The sequence below is a fragment of the Pteropus alecto genome, unplaced genomic scaffold, assembly GCF_000325575.1.
Source record: "Pteropus alecto unplaced genomic scaffold, ASM32557v1 scaffold24, whole genome shotgun sequence".
Taxonomy (NCBI): domain Eukaryota; kingdom Metazoa; phylum Chordata; class Mammalia; order Chiroptera; family Pteropodidae; genus Pteropus; species Pteropus alecto.
The window spans coordinates 26484619-26505754 of NW_006439192.1; the positions used below are offsets into that span (position 1 = coordinate 26484619).

At 37.9% G+C, this 21136-nt stretch overlaps 1 protein-coding gene across 2 annotated transcripts in view; it reads left to right on the forward strand.

Annotated features, from left to right (window-relative positions):
* LRCH1 (leucine rich repeats and calponin homology domain containing 1) overlaps positions 1-21136 on the forward strand; it is a 176439-nt gene that overhangs the window by 50382 nt on the left and 104921 nt on the right. The gene's annotated exons all lie outside the window — the stretch shown is intronic.

Here is a 21136-nt window from a genome sequence, read left to right on the forward strand (position 1 = left end):
GAATTAAAAACAAAAACAAAAAACTAACCATAAACTAAAGCAATTATGGCAAGTCCATTGTAGGGGAGATTAGGGAGTCCGAGAGCATTTGAAGGACGGGGACCATATCTAACCTTGGGGCAAGAGGGCGAGAGAGATGTTTGAACCGATCAGATGTATGAATGAGAATTAATGGAAGGCTGGAGGCTACTTAAGAGTTTGGCTGTCTGGGAAGGGACCTTCTGGAAGTCTTAAACAATATCCTGCAGAAGGAAGACATGTGAAGAAAGAGAAAAGGTTGTATTTTATGAGAGTTGTCAAGCTGTCCACGAGCTAGTTTCTACATTTCCTTTCTCTCTTCTTTCTCACGGCTCGCAGTTAGACCTTTGTACTGTTCACCTGCTCAGCCATCAAAATCAAACAAAAAAGAGAGAGAAAGAAGGGGGCCACTCCCTCCACAGACCTTGTTTATAATTCTAGTACAGATTTATTTGGGAGAGAGTTTAAAGTGATAATCTAAAGTGATCTCTCTCTTTGGATGTATGCAGAAGTTTAAACCTTGTTTTTAAAACTTAGTTGTATATTTTTGTCCATTATTTTATGTTCAAAGGCAGATTTCCTAGGGTAGTACTGATTTATTGTGCCTCTTTTAGACAATATAATCCTTTTTTTTTTTGATTTGAGAAAAAATGTCACTAGATTTATATTTTTTCTTTAAAAAGGGATGTAAAATATTATTACTCTATCCACCCAAATTCCCTCTCCAGTAACACAATATATTTTCAGATATGTGTTCATCTGATATGTTTTACGCCTCCTACCACATCACAGGGCATTTAGGTATGGAACATTTACAAAATTGACTGGGAATGGTTTAGGAAATGACTTAGAATATAATTTATCTGGTAATTGCTGAACTCGTTAACAGGTAGCTATTCAAGAGGGGACTGTAACTTTACAATGTTCTCTAGGAAACAGTTTTACAACCAAAGTTAGATGTGCTGCTTTCGGGAGCCTTAGGTATTTGGTCAAAGTTAACTGCCCTGTGAATTAGGAAGCTTTAGGATAAGATTCTGGTCCTAGTATACTTCAGTCAGTTTTACATGCTTCTGAGAGCCAGCTTTGCAGCTGTCACCTAATGAAGTGAATATCCAACCTCCAAGGCCCCATGCAGTTTGTTCAGGGGTCTTCCTGGATAGCATCCATTTAGGCTCATGAAGGCCAGCCTTTCTTAACTCACCCATGTGGTGGTGGTGGTGTAGCGAATCACACCACATTTGACTAAAGAACACTTGAGATGTGGTTTGACTGAAGAACTGAATTTTAATTTAAACTTCAAACTGATATTTAATCAGTAATTGGAATAATATAAGTATGTGAATTTATGTGAATTTTATGATCAAATATTTCCAGTGAAAATTTAGCATCCAAATTGAGATGTAGAGCAGGTCCTTGAGTAACCTTGTTTTGTTCTAACACTGATAAGAAAAAAATCAGTTTCCAGCCAGGGCTGCTGTTTGTGTGGAGTCTGCATGTTCTCCCCGTGTCTGTGTGGGCTTGCTCTAGGTCCCCTTCTCACATCCCAAAGATGTCTTTGTGAGGTGAACTGGCATGTCTGCATTGTCCCAGTCTGAGTGAGTGTTTGAGTGGCCCTGTCCGGGGCGGGTCCCTGCCTCGTGCCCTGAGCTGCCAGGAGAGGCTCTGGCCACTCACCACCCTGAACTGGAATCAGCAGGTTGGAAAAGAATTATCTCGTTTTTATTTACCTTTCTTAAATGTATGTATAGGTCACATTTATTTCAGTGTTTACTATTAGAGGTGCTTTAGGCCTTTATTTAGAAGTTTGGTGATGTTTTTATGACCAGAAATATACTCTAGAAACTTAACTCTTGTTTATATCATTTAACCAGTGGTAACCGGTTTTAATATATGTCGTTTCATTTAAAGTCACAGTTTCCGAGGACCTATTGATAACATTTAGTGATGACTTACAGTTATCTAAGTGTAAAATATAGGCAGTATTTGGAAGACTCAATATTATAAAAACGTTGAATACATGTTGAAGCAATAACATTTGTATATAGTAGGTTAAATAAAATTATTAATATAATTTTACCTTTTAAAAAATGAGGTTACTACAAATTTTTAAATTACATAAGTGGCTTACATTATATTTCTATTCTGGGGCACTGATCTAGAGTTTACTGAAGAAAAGATATAAGAGCACCATTTGCTATGATAGTCTATACAGCCATTAAATACTAGGAGGCAAAGTAGATACCTTTTCTATTCTATAATATCACTATCACTAAAAAGGAACAGGACAAACCCCGCCCATAATGAGACTTCAGTTTTAGCAAAATAAAACTGACAGCCTATAAGGATAAAAGGTAGATGGAAATACTTAAAAAATATAAATGAAACTTTAATGGTTATGCATACATTTATATATAGTTAGAAAGGTATGGACATATTAATGGGTAGAAGAATTGTGAATAGTTCTTTCTATCTCGTACTTTTAAATGTATACAAGCAAGAAGTAACTTGACATACCATAATACTTTGATACTGGGCCTGTTATATTATGGCCTCTAAGTGTAAATTCATAAAAAAAGCTCACAGTTTTGTTGAAACTTCCACTTCATTGAAGAGATGGGCTTGCATGTGTTGACTGTAAAGTGCCCTGTCCCCTTTCCTGGATGTCGGCACAAGACCAGTTGAGAACCACTCCATCATCACATTTGTGTTTTCTGGAGAACATGGATAGGCTAGCATGCTAGAGCTGTTCTTTTTAAATAAGTTTATTGTTGTGTTTTCAAAGCAAAATCATAGAAACAGAAAAATTCTGTACTCCTTTATGCATGTCTTGCTAGATAAGCAGATGATTTCTCAGAAGACAATACAATATTGTTTTGAAGATAAAGTTATTTCCTTGCTTATCTTTAAGGCTATGTGTTTTGTTGTTTATGCACTGGTCATTAAGAACTGAAATTTAAGGAAAACACTCGTTTTTACCTGTTGAAATCATAGAATGGAATCATTAAGAACTTGTGAGAGCTCCTAATAGTTCACTGTTTATGCAGTTGGTCAATTATTGAAGATCCCAAATTTAAGGAAACCACTTTCATTTTGACTTTTGGAAATCAGATAGTGGAATGATTAAGTAATTGTAAATGTTCTTGGTTAAATACACACACACACACACACACACACTGTGATAACATAATTTGTTGAAAGCCAATGAAAAAATGCAGAAACCATTATTATTTCAGATTACCATAATAGATGTTACCAGGTTTTTATTTTCCTTTTAAAGAAAAAAAAAAAACAACCATTAACTTCTAAATTTTTACTTATTTTACTAAAACCGAAGTCTCGTTAAGGGCAGGGTTGGTTCTGTTGCTTTTTGGTGATATTGACATTATTGAATAGAAACGGTATCTACATTGCCTCCTAGTACTTAATGGTTTACAGACTATCATGGCAAATGGTGCCCTTATATCTTTTCCTTAAATAACACTTTCACCTTCAAATAAAGAAAAAAAATCAATAGCCAAGTGTTCATAAAAATACGTTATTTTTTCTCTTGTTCGCCTGTTGCCACTGTCTGTTCCTTCCTCATTAGCCGTCACCACGCCATAACTTCTTCCTTGATAATAAAACTTCACCTTTGTTCAGGCCTCTGCCTTCCACGTGCTTTAGGTAAGTGGCATAAGACCTGAGGGCTGAAACATGATTGGCCAGAGCTATGAATTTGGCAGTCCTGGCTGTTTGTTAGAATCACTCAAGGAACTTTAAATACAGATGCTTGGAGTCTACCCACAGAGATTGTGATCTCATTGGTCTGGTGCAGGACCTGGCTTAAGCCATTTTGAAATGGGTTCTTTTAAACTTGTAGCTGAAAGCATTTGAAATAGATACAACATAAGTAAGATGACCACAGAATTTATTACTGAAGCCTGATATGTTCCTAAATGTCCTCTAAATTCCTACCTCCCACTCTCAGGCATTTGAAGTGGCTTGGTTCAAACATGTTCTTTTCCAGCATCAAAAACAGCAGGTCGTTTTGCTTCTTCCACTACTGCCTAATGTTTCTTTGGTGAGCCAGGTTGTGTGTGTTTTAACCTCTTGATTAATTATGCCTCTTGAGGCAGTGTAGTGTGATAGTTGGTGATCTCTGAATTCTGGGGGTGTTTTGTCTGGTTCCAGAGAGATAAAATTGCTAGAGATAGACTAGAAGAAAGAATATGAAAAGAGCTTAATGGTGATCCATGAACAAAATCATAAAACTGGAGTCATAAATATCTGCCAAACAAATCCACATAAGGAAAAAGAATAAAAGAAATGTTGAATTCATAAGACTAAATGCCCAAACTTTCTTAGAGGGAAAAGCGTGAGCAATTAAGTAACTATTTAAGAACAAAAGCCTTAATTAAATCTAGTGGTAGATTCTATTTCTCAGTCACATCTAGAATTTTACCCTGAATCATGTTTTCTGGTCCACTTTTTTATTTGTTTTTCCTTTGAACATGAATAATCAGTGGATTCCCCTTCCTTCAACTCCCTTTTGTATTATCATGTTAACTCTCTGCCTGAGCTGCCAAACTCAGATGAAGGATGTTATGACATTCGAGATGAATAATACCATAAGAAGGACTTACTCTATTGTATATCGTAGTACAATATCAAAACATTTTGTCCCAGGAAGAGATGACAGTGACTCAGAAAATCCTGATGGAGCTGTGTTATAATGTAGGAAAGCATTTCAGAATTACTATCTGATATTTGGGCATCTGGAACTCTGACCTTTTTCCGTGGCCACACCTCCTTATCAATTTAATTGTGAGAGTATTTTTGTCGTTGTTGTTCACACTGATGAATTCATTGCAGAGCAGTGAACCTGAGTTATTGCTACTGATGACTTAGTTCTTACTCTTAAAAACATTTCTTCCATGGCTAAGTGGAGGAAAATGCGACTATACCAATTTTTGCTTCAAAAAAAAACCATTTTTTTATGTCCTTCTGTTTCCTCATTTAGATAGACCTTCATTATAGATATATATTGGGACCTGCTTTTGTTTTATTGTTTCACAAGACTAAAAGAGACTTTAATAAGCACAAGAGTTTCAGGGATGTTTTTGTTTCCAAAAGTAGAAATTGTTCAGTGACAAGGGAGGAAAAAATATTTCTGACATGTACAGATGTACCCACAAATGGTATTCTGTGTGGATGGTTCTAAGAATGAATAATCATTATTAGGGATTTGTTGGAAAATTTTCCCAGGTAGCTTTAGGCTTTGGGTGCTAGTGAGGAGAACCCATCAGATGAGGTACAATGCATTTCTGGTCCCTTCTCCGCATTTCTGGTCCCTTCTCCGCCTTTCCTCTCTGTTTGCACCCTCTGTAAAGGCAACTCTTGTAGTCATGGTATGTAAACAATTTGAGTAGCTCCCTTATATTTTCCTCTTAGAATAATTAGACATCGTTTCTTGGAAATGTAAACATGAGACTTAAAATTAAATTGCGGTAGTGCATTTGGTAGAGGAATTGTGTATTCAGAAAAGAAAAATATCCTTGTGTGAGTTTCAGTTTTGCAGAAAAGGAAACCGGCTTTATTTAGTGGATTGGACCACTATGCTCTGATGTCAGTACTTTCTCTTCTCAGATGAGTCTATCCAGGCACAAGACCAACTTCTAAATAAAACTTGAAAGTAAATGCACAAAACAGAAACAGAACCCTATAAACTAAATTTTTATGCTACAGTGCCATAAAAATAATTTATTTGCTATCAAAATAAGCTAAAACATAACTGTGGTCTGACAGATGGCTTTAACTTTGTCCTTAAGATGACAGTGTCCCTCACCCATGCTTGGTTATAAGCCTGACTTGTAAAAAAATGAGAGCATGGTGGGGTGCACCTGCCTAGTGGCTGTGGAGGCTGATGTTTATTATTTAGTGAGTTTCTGAAAATGAAAGTAAGTGCAACTTCTTGAGTTACTTACTTCCAGATTCTTCTCAGAGAACCTTAAGTAGTATGGTACTGGAAAACAAGAGTGAGTATCAGTAGTAAAAACAAAACAAAAAACAGAACACTCCAGAATAAATCCCCTGTTTCAGTGTGATGGTAACTGATCTAAAATATTTTTTTTTTCTCTGTGTCTTTCAGGGGTGGCATAACAGAGTCAAAACTTGTCAGATAGTCAGTGTCAGGTGAATAGCTTCTTGGGCGGGCTTCTGGCTGACTGTAAATGTGTTTTTTGGTTGTTCATACTTGAATGTTTTGGATGAGAAAAGTCGGAGAGTCAGCCTTTTATTTCAGGCAGAGGAGTGTGATGAATTAGATACAACTTTGGACCCGGGTCTCAGAGAACTTGGTTCTCATCCCGGACCCGTTACTTACTAGCTAGCAAGTCATTCATTTATCTGAGCCTCCGTTTTTTCTTTTGTAAAATCAGGATGTTGGCAGATCTGTGTGGTCCCTTCTAGCACTGTTTTTGTGATTCGGAGCCTGCACATTTGAAGTAGGTGTTTCAATAAAGGGTCATCTAAAATGTGCGATCCTCTTTGCTACTCAGGGAGGCTGAGAGAGGTTGCCTGGAGACCCAGAACAAGGTCCTTGCAGGGCGAGTCTCAACCTCACATCCCCTCTGAAGAGTAATCCTAACTCTTCTTTTTAAAAACACACGCCAGACCTTCTCTCTGTTGCATTTGAGTCATCTTTCTGTCTTATACTCGTTTGTTCAGATTCTTTTTAGAGAATGGTAGTTTTTAAGAAAGTTCCTGAAGGACAATGAAAGCTTTCATTCAGGATAGGCCCCCCAGACTTTTTTCCATCGAGATAGGGTGTCATTTCTTCATTTTGCCTGTGCTTGTTCATTCATTCAGTATTTTTGAGAGTCTACTGAGTGCTAAGTATTGCTAGGTACACAGAGATAAATCAGACATGGCCCCTATCTTCAAGAAGCTTTACACCTGGTAGTGACGCCTTCAAGCTGTGTACATTGTAGTCTTATATATAAAATCATAGCTACTTCAAATTTTAGCAAAGTCTGGTATGTAGGAAAATTATTCTTTTGTGTTGGCTACACTGAATTTTGTTTTGATATTCTTTCCTCAACTTACAAGAAAAGTTGCTGCATGAAAATTGTAAATACAGATCTATCTTCTACATTTACCATGGAGATGATGTTGAGGACATCCGACATTATACTACAGCGTGTAAATACAGCAGCCCTCTCGTGAGGGACTCAGTGGGTGTTTCTTTGAAGATTTAATATAAAACAGTAACAACAAAACTTAGTGCACCCTAAGTATTTTGTAGGTTTTGTCCTCCCTGGTCACTGAACATTTTCTACTTTTCAGTTATGTTTTCTTTTTTCAGTTTTGACCATAAGGAGGCCCAGAGTTGAAATCTGTAGCAGCCACAAAGAACTTTACTGACTCTATAGCGCTCCCTCTGTTGTGTTTTCCCTACCTGGATTTTATTTTATTATTATTAGGTAAAATAGTAACTACTATCTGAATGGCACATCACAGTTCACAGATATTTTTGTCTTAAGCAGTTGTATTTTCTTTTTTCAGTTTTGACCATAAGGAGGCCCAGAGTTGAAATCTGTAGCAGCCACAAAGAACTTTACTGACTCTATAGCGCTCCCTCTGTTGTGTTTTCCCTACCTGGATTTTATTTTATTATTATTAGGTAAAATAGTAACTACTATATGAATGGCACATCACAGTTTACAGATATTTTTGTCTTAAGTTTATGTCTTAAGTTCTCATTTAAAATATTTTCTTCTCACTTTGTTTAGTTTAAGAAGTTGAGTTTGTAGCAGTAACCAAGTATTTCCAGAAAAGCCATTAAGGAACAGGCTCAAATTATTCAACAGAACAGGCTCAAAGTGAGGACTTGGGTTTGCAAGACAGAGGCAAGGAGGAGCTAAAGTTATATAAAGAGAAGATGCTTTGGACAGAAATTATCCTCAGGGTAATTTTATTCTTAGAGATCATGCACAAAGCTCAATGATGGAAGAAAGGAGAGTGAACATTTGGATGAAGAGGCTGTTGGATTGGCATGACTTTTTTGTTTTTCCTTGGGAAGGTGGAGCGAAATGTGAGCCTTGTGGATTTAGCTGAAATAGATCCTTATATTGAAATACTTCCTAAATTCTACACCCACATACTCAGTTCTTATGGATTGCCAGTAATACATTTTTCAAAATGCCAGAATTGCATTTTACATTTTACTTCTTTTAATATTAATTCAATATATGTTCAAACAAAAGAGTATATTTAATTTATTTTTGGTTTAATAATAATTTAAATTATGAATGGAGATAAGGTAATTCTGGTGTCTTTATTTGATTGTTAACATATTTGGATTCAGTAACTAATACATTTACGTGTTTCTAAATTTGATAGACATGACGAGTGCAAACTCCTTCCCAGGTCTGTCTCCAGCTACCCAGTTCACTCCCCACAGGCAACCAATGTTGTCGGTTTCTCGCACATCCTTCGAATACAAAAGAATATTATTTTCTTCCTGTTTTTACACTAATTATGATTTGCTATTTCTACCATTCTATGGTATACAAATTTATGTTTAGTTAATTCCTGAGGGGAAAAAAGTATAGAGTAAATTGAAATTCTATAGCATTCTCCACTTAGAAACAAGTGTGCAACTCAGAGGACAGAGGGTTCTAATCATTGCAAAACCTTGATTAGGTGGTTAGTCAGAGCACGGGGCTATACAGTGGTGAAGTGACCTGTGTACAGTCTATCATATTTTTCTGAAGCATTGGTGAGTTGTGTAACCAAAGTCTGTAGGAACTTGCTGTTCACGTTATTGTTTATGGAGTTTGTTTTTTTTTTTTTTTGCCTTTGGATTTGGATATTTCCATGTTTCCCATTAATTTAACTTTAATTATGACTGTACTCAATTAGCACTTCTTTTTCCATTTTATAGGACGTTGAGTAAATAACTAACAGTAATTAACTACTTTCTATCATATGCTGAAAGTTTATGGGAAACTTATTACCTTTCTTGGCTTCTGTAAGGAATGTAGAGTAAGTCACTGAGTTCTTACTGTGTTTAAGATAAACTTACTTTAGGCATTATGGGCTCCGAGAACAGGAACTGGGTCTTGCTATGCCTTGTGCACACATGCTCCTTCTCTCCAGGAGACCCTCTCTTCATTTTTATACCTCGGCCCCCAGAACACTTTGGGGTCGTTAGAGTAGAGCTATTTATGAGCTTGTTTTCTTGTACCTAACAGCCTTTTCATGCCCCTTTCCCTAGTCGACACAGAAGATCTTTCAGTATTGTATGGTATTGTGAATTTATAGAAAGCCCAGTATAATGATGTAGTATAGGGAGTTAGTAACCACCCTGTAATCAGTAAGGGTAATATTTTTTAAACAATTGTATTTTTTACACTGTTTTATGATAATAAAATAGAAAACTCAGCAAGTGGGTGAGAGTGTTTCTTTGAGAAGTTTATTTTCATCTTGATCCTATAGATATTCATCTAGTTCCTTCTCTATGGACTTAGAAGCTAGAAGACTTGAAATATGTGTAAGATTCAGGCTTGTTATGTCTACATCCCAGACATTGGACTCTAAACATAAGATAAATATTGAATTATTCTTCTTTACATAACAGAAATGTTTATGCAAGGTTGTGTGCAAATCAGCCCTGAGTAATTTGAATTAAATGAAATGAGCTAACAGAAGTTACTATTTAAAGACATCCTATGATAAAATGCTTGTGAAATAAAGGACTTTTAAAAACTGAAATTCAAATAAGCACTCATTTCTAGTCCTGGGTGCATTTCTATGGTTTTTCCCAAGGCAGGATATCCTGTATCTTCTATGTTGATTGAGTCACAGTTGGCCAACCACCTGCTTGTTAGTAAGAGTATACCATTAACTAAGTCAGTGACAGTGGAGCCCTCCAAAGGAAGTAAGTAATCTGCCACTGTACAATCTTGGCTGTTAAATATATTTTCATTCTCTTCATTTTGGGTGGGTATGATTTACATTTTTGCTAATTGACAAGCGTCTGCAGAAGCTCATTAACAGTCAGTGCAATCCTAACAATGTCTGTAGCAGCAGGCAGTAACTTGCAGAACACTTGTAGGTGAAATATATTTTCAATATCAGTAAAACTTCCTCACTCTTTTCATGCCACCATGGAAGTTTAGTCCTAGAAGACTGAGTATGATTAGTATCACTAAAATCATCTTTATTTTTAAGTAAATCCAAGGGGAACTGACCGAGAACCAAAGAACCCACAACAATGAGAGGAAAATAGAAATTTTTGGATAGTTTATTTATTGAAACTAATTTATGCTATGAATTAAGCTTAAGAAAATTACTTTCTAATTTGAGCAACTTGACAGCCTGCAGAATCTGCCAGCAACATTCGAGAACATTGTGGTAAGGCAGACATTTCTTTTTACATTTGCTTTCATTTTTGTAAAAAGTTGGTAGTTAGTAATTTCAATAAAGTAGTTTCATTGTTGTGTCATACTTACTGCTCATTGAGCTGAAGGAAAACAGCACTGGGAGAGAGACCCATAGTGTAATAACTGATCCCACTGCCACGTGTCCCAGAGTGAGCAGGGCTGGAAGCTTTTAGTGTAGTTAAAAGATGCCTGGTCTGTCATTTGTATCCATTGAAATGGAGCAAGAGATTTTAGACCAAGCTTTACATTTATATTTCCAAGGAGAGCAGCTGGTGAAGGTCTGCAAATTCCATGTGACCTGGGGACCTGTCATCTGGGTTGTTTAATGCAATCTTGCCCCATCTTGGGAACCATTTCTGGGATTTAATATTAATAATAATGCATACTCTTGGTGAAAGATAATGCTTGAGGTTATTAGAAAATGCCTCCTTACAAACTGAGTAGGGGCTTTGGCATAAACGTGGTAGAGGCGGGGGGAGGCAAATACATAATAAAAGGTACAGATAGGAAGACAAATATTTTGCAGGATAAGGAAAGCTAACATTATAAAATGCTAGCTTTTCAGTACTAGTAAGGCAGAGTGCCCGCTCTTTAGCTTCTTTGATAAAAGTCTACTGAGTTTATTTAAGTTCATAAGATTGTGGACAAAATAGAACACTCCATTGGTAAGAGCTTCCTTCATTCACTTTTGTTCTCTGGTGCTTGATTTGACAGTTGGAGTTTGCAAATGGATGTGTTCTGCGCCTTATTAAGGAAAGCACTTTGAGAACCCGCCAGGACTCACTTAGTTTCATAATGAGGGTGCTTTGGTAGTCCCTCAGTCTCTCCCCATTCCTACCCGTCCCTGCTCATTAAGACTTGAGCTGTTGCAGTTGATAAACTCCCGTTTTCAGTGGAATGCACTCTTTCATTTTTCCTTGGGGAGAGGATGTAAGTGCCTCTTGAAATGGTGATTTGAATTAGCTAAGAATATTAGGAGATCCACAGAGTTGAAAAGCCTTGTGGGAAATCAGTGGGGCATGGAGGGATCTGTTGTGAGAACATCCAGGATAGGTAGAGGACAGGACAGGCAGGTAGGAGGAACTCTTTGCAAAGATAAAATTCACTTGCTTAGATTAGTGACACAACCCGTTTTAGTCAGGATAAAGAAAAAAGAAAAACACTATCAACACCCTTGGAATTACCTAGTGATATTATTGACAGGAAAATTTTAATACTGTAAACTTAATCCAGTAACTCCAAATATGTGGATTGTTTTTTCAAGATACATTTTGACCCTTGTTACAGCAGCATTTACTTATGGCGTGGAGTGTTGTATTAGGCAGATTCATCATGATCAGTAATCTTCCTGTCACTGAAACTCTTCCTGTTACTTTCTTAACCTTCAGTAGCTCCCACAGCCCCTGGGTCATGTGCAGAGACCCTTGACAATTGATTCAGCCCCATCTTCTGCATTACCCTGTTCCAGCCAGGTTCTAACCATACCCACCTGTGTACCACTCATGGCTGTGCCGTTTTATCTGTTTGGCTTCCCAGCCCTCTCCCTGGCCCGAGTGCTCAGTGATACCCCGTTGGCATGTTGAAGTTTAGCTAAGTGTCTCCTCTTCCTTGACACCCTCAGTCTCAGTTAGGACCACCCTCTTCCACTTTCCCTGGACATCCGCTACATACTTGTGTTCCAGTTCTCTATTGCCCAAAACAGTGGCTTGGAACGATAGAAATCATTTATTTTGCTCGTGACTCAGGAGGTTGAATGGGCACAGGGAGGGAGTACTGGCTGAGAATCTCATGAGGTTGCACTCAGAGGGGGCTGGCCATTCATCTCAGAGGTGTCTTTGCTCACAGGTCTGGTGCTGGGGCCTGGAAGAGTTGTATAGCTGAGGACTGGAACTGCTGGGGCTCCTGTGGCAGCTCTCTCTATTCTATGTCATTTCTCCACATATCAGTCCCAGGGAGCTGGACTTCTTCCATGGTGGCTGAAGGCTTCTGGAATAGGTGTCCCAAGGGCGACTGGCAGAACCCGTCTAGACTTGAAAGTCACCCACAGTCACTTTTGTTGCCTTGTATTCAAAGGCCTGCCCTGCTCACTTGGAAGGAGTTACATTGACCTCTTGATAGGCGGATTGTCATAGAATTGGGGGACATATTATTTTTATTTTTATTTTTAATCGTGGTAAAATACACAGAACATAGAATATTCTATCTTAACCATTTTTAAGTCTACAGCTCAGTGACATTAAGTACATTTACATTATTTTGCAACCATCACCACTATCCAGCCACAGAACTCTTTTTATCTTGAAAAACTGAAACTCTTTACTCATTAAACACTAACTCCCCATTTTCCCATCCCCCCAGCCCTTGACAATCACCTTTCTGCTTTCTGTTTCTATGAATTTGACTACTCTATTTACTTCCTATAGGTGAAATCATATAGTACTTGTTTTTCTGTGTCAGTCTTATATTACTTAGCATAACATCCTCAGGGTTCATCCAAGTCGTAGCACATGTTAGAATTTGTGAGAATTTTCTTTTTAAGGCTGAATAATATTCCAGTCCATGTTATATTCTATTCCAAAATATACCATTTTTTGTTTTCCCCTTCACATGTTGATGGGTACTTGGGTTGCTTCCATCTTTCAACTGTTATGAATAATGCTGCTATAAATGTGAACATGGCTATACAGTGGAGGACATGTCTTAAAATTACCACACTATTATGGTTAATTCCAACTTTTCAAGTCTTTCACATCATTGGACTGGAAATACCTAAGAGGAGAAGCAGTGACTTTCTATCTTTAAATCCCCTGGGCCTAGCACAAGCACAAAAAGTATTTGTTGGATGAGTGATGGATGGATAGATGGAAGGATGGATAGGCGATTACTGTATATAGAATATGGAAGGTTTTATTTCTGAAGTGTGACAATGACCATATTATATCATATTGAAAATGGGGGTCATCTCAAGATAATCGCTGCCAAGCTGTACTCTATTATTTTAATATACTATTGGATAGCCCCTGGCACAGAGTGAGCATTTTATAAATATGGATCGAGTTGAGTTAAATTGCAATTGGGAAATGGGCTATGAACTTATAAGGTGATATTTTGATAATTATTCATCATTTTATGTTGTCCACTCTGCTTAACAGGCAGTCCTGTATCGAGTAATTTTCTGGGTAATTCAAGAAGTTGTGAAGTAGATCCTCTTTGTTGATTGGTGTGTTGATTAGTTTCTATTTAATTGTATTTTAAGCCTGGGAACCTTGGTAATGACATAGAATGTGCAAACTAGGTAATATTAGACTCGATTTTCGTTAGATCAGTTTTAGCCCTTTTCATGTGCAGTGATTGACGGTAGCAGCTGTTTCTAAAGCGTAGCCCCTGTGGTTATATTACACTATTAGTGACCATAGATGGCATGGTGGCTCATAATAAAATTTGCGTTAAGGCTACGATCCCTTCTATTTTAGTTAAATTTAAAGACCAGAGAGGAAGGAGGACATATGTGATACATGTATCAAATAAACAGCCATCCTTGTTTTCTTTGTCTTTTTTCATTATCTTTCCTTACCAGTGGGTTTATGCAAAAGAAAGAAAACCTCCCCAAAACAAAAACAAAAATGAAAGTGATCATAGTATCCTGACTTCCTGTTTTATTATAAATGAGATAAACACAAGGCAGTGTTTTCCGTTAATTTCTTCACATGCCTTCCTCAAATTAATGTGTGAGGAATGGTTGGGAGTTTTCATATTCCTCATACATCTTTTATTTTAGGTAGTGTGGATTTGGACTTGGAGTTGGATAGACTTAATTTTGAATTTTGGTTCTGGCATTTACAGTGATCTCTTGGCCAATCAGAAGAATTCAGTTGAACCCAATTGACCCATGTCCGAAAGTATATGTACATGTGCGAAATTTGATAGTCACATTTTAGTCTTAAGCATTTGTGTACATTTGTGTATGATGGTGTTTGTAAATGTGATGAAAGCAGAGTCCTCCATCTTCCTGGGAGTTAAGGTTGGGAGAAGGGATGGTTTTCTTTCTAACCATTTTCTTTTGCTGAGTATCATAGAGTTTTAGATAAGGCTGGATTTTTATTTGATAGATGGGGAAAGTGAGGCCCCGAGGATTAAATGACTTATTCAAGCCCCGTAGCACAGAAGAGGCAGAGGTGGGGACTTTGTCCAGTGTTTTATTGTATTATTAGGTCACCACATTTCCTACCATTTTTCCAGTCTTTTCCTCCCCTCTTCCCCTTTTTCAATTATGACCCACCCCACTTCAGTACATGTGCATGCACACACACACTCACACACACACATACACTTGGATGCAAAGATCAAGAAGGATGCTTTTCTTGGCTAGATGAGGTTCATGGTTGTTGATCTATGGCAGTAGCATATTTTAAAGCGCTAACTGTAATTCCTTCTTTCTAGGTTTTCTTTTTCATTTGTAGTTTTTGGACTCATGAATATCCCTGAGGTATCCCATTATATTCTCTTTTTCTCTATTTCCATGTCCTGAATTACCGTTATAGGTGTCTCTGATATAACTTGGTATATGCGTTCCTGGAAACCTCACATTCTTCAAAGTCATGTATTCAGAAGAACACGGCTCATGGGAAATACAGCGTTGGGGCTGACCACTCTGAACTGGCCGGCCACACTAATCATATGGAAATTCATTTTATTGTTTTTGCTAGCTCCTTTGCAACCAGAGAACTAACAGAAACAATAAAAACTAGAGTAAAAACAGTAACATGGTTCAGAAGACATTGAATTCCTACTGCATACAGATACATTTTGGTAAATATGACTTTAACTTATTAAAAACTGTGCAGCTGATTGATCGAGATGTGAGGAAGGATATGAGGCTGGTGAGTATTGGGAGACGGAGAAATGCAGAAAGCTCTGTGAGAATCTTGCAAAGTGAATTGTGCAGAGGGCACGTCTATAACACGGGATCCAACAGACTCATATTGCGAGGGCAATGAGCACAGTGGATTCTGGTGTTTCACTATATACATGTATGTCCTGCTGCTCTTACTTGGAGGAACCAGGCAGTGATGTATAGGGCAAATCACGTGTGAACCAGCATGACCCCTGCACTATGCTGCAGTCAATTCTATTACCAGTCTGATTCACATGACAGAAAATGTCGTGTAGCAAGACAGCATGTTGTACTACTGCTGCTACTAAATATCACTGAATATACCTATTGTATTACCCATAAAGTAATTGTGAAAAATTATTTTGAATTTATTATTCATTCTGAATTTGACAGTAGCCACTAAATAAAGATATCACGGAGAACTTTTCCCAAGAATTTTAATGCCACCTTCCTGGTAAGTTATAAAAATCATGGAAAATGGCTGAGGGCAAAGTATAGAGCTTCTCAACGGTTTAGAACTTGGGGCAAAATCAATGAATAGAAAAGCAAGTGATGAGACCAGGATAGAATCATTTCTGGGGGGAAAAAGACAACTTTCCCTAGTCTGGAGCCCATTTCTCTCTTTTATTTTTCACATCTTTTAAATTTTTGTTTTTAACTTCCACACTAGTCTTATGGAAATGCATTTTGTGTTCTGTGAGCCAGACAAAAATAAAAATAAACACCGTTAGTGCTACTAAATGCATGGTTCAAGACATGTTTGAAATGAGGAGGAACAGCTGGCTGGAGATGTCCATGGGCTCTTGACTGGGGCTCGTTTGTAACTTGACCTCGATTCTGTTCTCACCAAGCTTCCCACCATCCTCAGGACCCAGCACTTGGGTACTCAGTGAGCTCTGGACCTCATGGAAAGCTCTGCTGGGCGAGCTGGGAGACGATCTCTGCCTCTCTGGTCTATGACAATGGGGAGGAGGAGGGGGCCTGGTAGAATAAGACCTAACAGGGAAAAGAATGAGAAATACGGGGAAATGGGAGCAGATATATGAATTCGGAGCCAGCAATGCAGGCTGGAATTTGTGTCCCATGTCACGTGCTCAGAATAACTCACTCTTCATTCCCATTACTTTGAAGAGACACTGACCACACTGTAAGGATTATTTGAGTGAGAATTCCACACCTGGGCCACCCTGCAGGAGGAGTTAGGAAAGGTAGACATCCCCTGAACCTGGATGGAGCAAGGGTGTCTCCTAGTGGGTGGCAATCAAGCAGGTCTTTAAAGAATGGTGGACGGGATTGGAATAAGTGGAGATGGTGGTGTGAAGGTACCGAAGGAGAGTGGGGCCGAGGAAGAATTCTGAACAAGGGAAAGAAACAAAGCGATTTCTTAGGGCTCGTGAGGATGATAATTGTGATGTCCATGAACCTTGTTCTTGGAACCACAAGGCAACTGTTTCTCTCTCTCTCTAATATTCTTGCCACTGACTCAATTAATGCTTATTGAAAATTGATGATAATGGCCATATGGAAAATCTCAGAGCTTATCTAGGACGTAGGTCCCTGGAGAGTACTTGGTGGGTAGAAAGCAGATGGGGCAACAATATTGTTCTCTTCCTATCAATGACAGTTGATTATATGCTATAAAAATGGACGTTCTCCTTGTGGTCCTAGTTTACAAAATTCATGAAGGTTATTCCTATTAATTATTACTATTTCCTCAGCAAACTGATCCAAGAATGCCATTGATTATTTAGATTTCTTAAGATTGGACTTATGGCTTTCATAAATCAGGGTCATCTGAATCTAAAGGTATTTTGCCATGACCTCCACCCAGCAGTCAGTTCTGTTTCTCTTTCAATTGTTCTCTGCCAAGCTTTTGAATTCATTAAGAAATTGGGACAGGGAGAGGATTGCATTGTTGGTTAAGTGGAAATTACACTCAGCATTGAGGTTTTCAATGTTTGAGGAGAGGGGCATTTTGACTTTACTTCCCTTTGAAAATGCAGTTAAACTGATATTCAGAACAATAGTGGGAAACTACTAATTCATTTAATACATGAAAGATGGTAAAGTAAACGAGGTGGGCAATCATTTACAGAAGGCGTTTAGAAACTCTTCCCTCTGGAACTGCAGGCTTCGGGGAGATCTAGTCTTCCCTGGTTTTCTGCAGTTCCCTTCCCCCTGGCATCTGCCTCCAGCAGGAACTGTGCTCTTGAAGCTGGGAATCTTTCTGTCTGCAGGCCACTAGGAGACCTCAGCATTGGGATGCCCCCTCCTTCTTCTCTCTGAACTCTTATTTTAGATCGGCAATAAAGATTTGAGGCTTTTCGCAAGCTTTCAACTCTGAGGTATTTTGAAAAACTGTAATTTTGTTTGTTCTCTGCTGTATGCATGTGGTTTCTTAAACTCAAATGTGATTATTTTCTGCATCCTTTCCATAGCAAACACTTCCCCCTCAACTATAGGCTCCAAAAGTGGGTTCTGGAGTGAGCTTGGCCTGCTGCCCCCTTGGAATGCTTACTGATAGTGACTGTGTCTACCGTGAACAACTTCTGGCAATTTTGAGGCTATCTGGGTGGATGCCAGCTTTGTCTTGGGGTTCGTCCCTCACGTGCTCAGCAGGCGGGCGTGCCCAGTGCATCTTTTCCAGCTTTTCCAGCGTGCTATTGAGTTACTGTGAGACTTAATTTGAGGATGGTGAGGGGTATTGTCTATAAAATAACACTTTGGGTAGTTTCTACCCATAAAATAGCAATCTGTGGAAGATCATTAGCATGTGGCATGGACTCTGAAGCTAGATTATTTAGGTTTGAATCCCAGCTTTTCACCGATTTTTTTTTTCTAGTTATTTTACTGTTTTGTTTTACTGTTACATTTTTATCTGCCTGGTATTAATTTTGGTGTAAAGACTCGGGTTTGGATCTAGCTACTTATTTTTTTAATGATTTTAAATGATTTTTTTATTGTGGTAAAACATACATAGAGTAGAATTTGCCATTTTAAACATGTTTTAGTGTACAATTCAGTGGCGTTAAGTACATTTACAACTGTCCCACTTTTTAGCTGGGGGTTATAGGTCAGATTATTTTACCTCTCTGTTTCTCAGTTTCTTCATCTGCAAGTGGGGATAACATGCTCATTAAACTTTTATGAGATTGCTAATCCATAGAGCATACTTGGCATGTCCAGGACACAGTGAGTGTTCAGTAATGGTTAGTAGCCATGATGACTTATAGTATCAACAAGCCTGCATTTGTTGGTTAGGAACCATTGATGAGCGGGTGTCATATGTATGGTGCTTGTATACGAATGCATACCTGGTGGCAATTATTGCCTGCTGAATCAGAATGTGAATTCTAGAGAATTCTCATTTGCAAACACTGGGATAATTCTGGATTGTTTTTGTGTCCACTTTAGCATGGGACTAACATGCAGGTTGAACTTCAAGGGGGAAAAAATTCTAGGATTTGGATTTCATACTGTTTGCAAAACAATTAGTAACAGAAAGGTAAAAGCTAGTGTGTCTTCAAGTCTAAAGCATAATACAAGAGGTCTAAAGAGATTTCTGAATATATTCCATGAACACCATCTCTTTCAGAGCTTCAGATGAAAGCCCTTACTTAAAAAAAATGCAAGCCACAATTATTTGTTATTCATGAACCCTAGATGAGTAACTTGTGTGACCATATTGAGAAGTCTGAAGAGAATAAGTGTTTTGTTTACATTTAAATCTTCTAGAAATGTGTTTGAAAATAATAATCCAGTTATATATATTTTCTTAAATAATTTAGATAAACCACATTTTTATTATAGTTTCTAGTAAGTGATGATGAGAAACAGTTTTATTTTATTATCAACAGTCTTATTACTTTTTAGGTCAGCAAGAAGTGTCCAACTAGATCTATAAAAATGATGCAGAAATAATCTGAAACAAATAAACTATTTCTAGCTTTAAAATCCATGTTCCCACAGTGGATTATACTGTATTCAGTCACCATCACAAAAATGTCTTTCTTATCAATGCTGCCCTAGCTAAATGCGAACTTTAAAAATTGGAAAACCAGGCACTTGGTAGACAGTTCACTCTTTGTTTCCTATTTTTGGGCTAAGAAAAAAAAAATGCCTGAGGAATTATTTCTGGAAGGAGTCAGACTTCTCAATTACCTTGGTAGTTTAGCCCATAATATTTTTGTTGTTTTAGGAATTGATAATGACCCTAAGTATAACTAAAAGAATATTCATTTCTAAAGCATGGATCATAAAATTTAACATAGAGCAAGCTTTGAAGTGACCAGGAGAGGGTCATCTTGTTTATTTATTTATAATGCCTTTAACACCTGTTTGAATATTGACTTGCAGGCTTCCACATCTCAGGATAACTTCTTTCACTTCCTGAAGCCAACATTCGAAGTCGTATTTGGCTACTCTTTTCCTCTCAAACTCCTATCCAATCAGCAGATTCGATTAGTTCAACTTTCAAAAGATATAATCTGAATCTGACCACTTCTCATCACTTCTACCCTACCACTCAGGCCTACCCATGATCTTATCTTGCCTGGATTATTGTAGTAGCCTCCTCACTGCTCTTTCTGCCCGTCTGTGTTTTTTTCTCGCAAGCTAGTTTCAATACAACATCTAGTAAGAGCCTTTTATGAGGTTAGCTACACCCTGCTCAACACCATCCAGTGGCTAGTAAATATCAAATCTTTACAGTAGTTTAAAGCCCTACATGATCTGTTGCCCCATAGCCTCACTGGTCTTAGTTTCATAGTGTCTCACCCTCTGCTGGAGCCACACAAGCTTCCCTGAGTTCCTGTTGTATGTCACTGGGCTCCCACCTTAGGGCTTTTCCATTTGCTGTTTACTGTGGGGGAGGGGCCTGTCCCCTCACATGTTCCTGTGACTTCCTCTCTTCCTCAGCTCTTCACTCCAGAGGCCACTTTTTTGTGAATTCTCTTGATCACCCTATTTAAAATTGCTGTCTCTTCCTTCATACTTCTTAATCCTTTTTCTTCTTTATTTTTCTCTCTAGCCTGTGGGCCCACCCCCACCCCCCCGCCATCTAACATGCTATATATTTTACCTATTAGTTTTATTTAGGTCACTCCACTAGAAGGTAAACTCCAGAGGGCAGAGATTTTGCCAGTACTCAGTGCTGTTTGCCTGCTGCTCAGAACTATTCCTGGCACATGGTGGGTGAACAATAAGTATTCGTTGAATGACTCTGTAGAGAAGAAGCTTTGCCAGTCAGAAAAGCATAGTTAATTGTCCATTTTCTTCTCTTAAAACTATAGGCTTCATATAAAATTTCAAGTTTTCATTTTATCCAAAAAATAAAGCTGAACTTATTCCCCAAAACAACGTACCTTATTTCTAAAGAAGGATATATGGACAAAATCATAATTTCAGCTGCTCTGAACATTTTTATACACATAAAATGTCATTAGTGGTAAAAAAAAAATAGTATTTCCATTATGTACAAGAAAATAACTATGGATTTTCAAGTAGACTCACAGAAAATTTTTATTATGCATATTAAATATGAAATTAAATATAAAATATAAATACTGGCTTTAGATTTCAGTAGTCATGTCTACTTAAAAATATCACTGGTAAGGGAGGAGGTAAAAAAATGGCGTAGATGATAGAGGCTCTGTTTATCCCTCTGGCAACCAAAGCAAAGTTGCGATGGAAACAAGGAACAGCAACAAGGAAAAATCACCTGAGATCTAGATGAACAAGCCATACAACTAGGGAGAAATCCAAGAAATCACCCTGCAGTGGCAGGAGGTAGGACGAGGTA